The sequence below is a fragment of the Branchiostoma belcheri genome, unplaced genomic scaffold, assembly GCF_001625305.1.
Source record: "Branchiostoma belcheri isolate BF01 breed outbred unplaced genomic scaffold, Haploidv18h27 scaffold76, whole genome shotgun sequence".
In the NCBI taxonomy this organism is placed as follows: Eukaryota; Metazoa; Chordata; class Leptocardii; order Amphioxiformes; family Branchiostomatidae; genus Branchiostoma; species Branchiostoma belcheri.
The window spans coordinates 869,306-870,798 of NW_017804420.1; the positions used below are offsets into that span (position 1 = coordinate 869,306).

At 40.0% G+C, this 1,493-nt stretch overlaps 1 protein-coding gene across 1 annotated transcript in view; it reads right to left on the reverse strand.

Annotated features, from left to right (window-relative positions):
- Positions 1 to 1,493, reverse strand: part of LOC109485446 — a 61,365-nt gene that overhangs the window by 26,970 nt on the left and 32,902 nt on the right. The window lies entirely within an intron of this gene.

Genomic DNA, 1,493 nt, shown 5'->3' on the forward strand with positions numbered 1-1,493 from the left:
TCTGCGATGCGACGTCTTTGGGAACAAATGCATATTTATCGCCGTCTTAGCGGGGGTAATTTGTTATTTGTCAGCGGATAATGCTGAGATAGCAGCGGAGATTCCGACAGGCGGGACGAGACACTCCCGTCATCCGTCATGCGGGACATTTAACGGTTGACAAACGGCGGATTGCGGGACGGGGAGAGCTGAAGCACCGTTCGGTACGGCCGGCGGACGGGGGGACTAATCCGCACCATAACAACCCGCTCTGTTTGATGGGCGTCCAGGCACCGCTTGTGCCGCATGTCACACTGGCGGGGATGTCCAAATGATCCCACCTACACTCGTCGCGGGAAATCATTAGGAATAAACGACAGAATGGCAAGGACTCACTGTGGTGTAGATGTTATCATATACGGAAAAGCTCGGTTTTCACAGAAATTCTCTCACAGTAATACTTAAATTACCAATTATCTTTATTACGGTAACATCAAAGCAATTTAGTAAGTTACTGTACTTGTTTCCACTTTTTTTTGGAATTCGTCTTACATTTCTTAAGAAATTAAGATAATAAAAGAAAGAAATTTTTAACTCCCTTGTTGTATTGATGGATTTTCTAAATCTTAAAATTGACATTTATGACATCCATGTGAATATAAACCACATGAAACAAAGTCTACTCGAACCGGGACAGGGGGCGGTACCGACTTCCGACGAACTTTGACCCAGTGCTGACGTCACGTGTACACGTGCGGAAAACGTGTCTACAGCACTGGGGTCAGATAGCTGATGAAGATGGAAAGAACGTCGGTCGAAATTACGGTGAGTCAAATTTCCTTGAGTTACAGAACAGTTTAATTCTCATTATCTACTCCAACCATTTATAGGTTCTCATACATCACAATAAAAACGTCTAATACTGATAATATAGCCATATAGGTAAGCTGTACGCAATTAAAAAAGACTAAGACCTGGTGCGGAGTTTCGTATTTGTTTTTATGTATAAAAATGTGCTGACGCTCTATTTACATTTCAATCCACTTCGAATTCTTTCGACTGGGCCTCTTACGCAAAACTGACTACACGCATTGATTTATCACAGTGATAATGTTCAACTGTACGTGCGATGTAATCGTTCTACAGATATATAAAGTTGGTTCAAGTTGAGAAGTTGTTCCCTTTTTCACGTGTTATAGAACAGATCATGCCCAGAAAAAAATAGTTTCATTTATAAACCACGTGCACTAATTAGTGTTAAAACCCCTTCACAGTCATTTACAGTTAATATCATTAGAAAGACTGAGAAACAATTTAAGGAAATGATAAATACTTCACAGCCAATTGACCTTTCTACTCTACGATACAGAAAAAAGACTTTGAGGTTGTTGATGTATTTGAAACCTAACCTGCCCTCTTCTTTATTTTTGACTAAAAAAAAATAGATAAAATTGTTTTGACTTATCAAACGTTTATTATTTAAGAGTTAATGACCCGCCCCGAGGTGTATATTG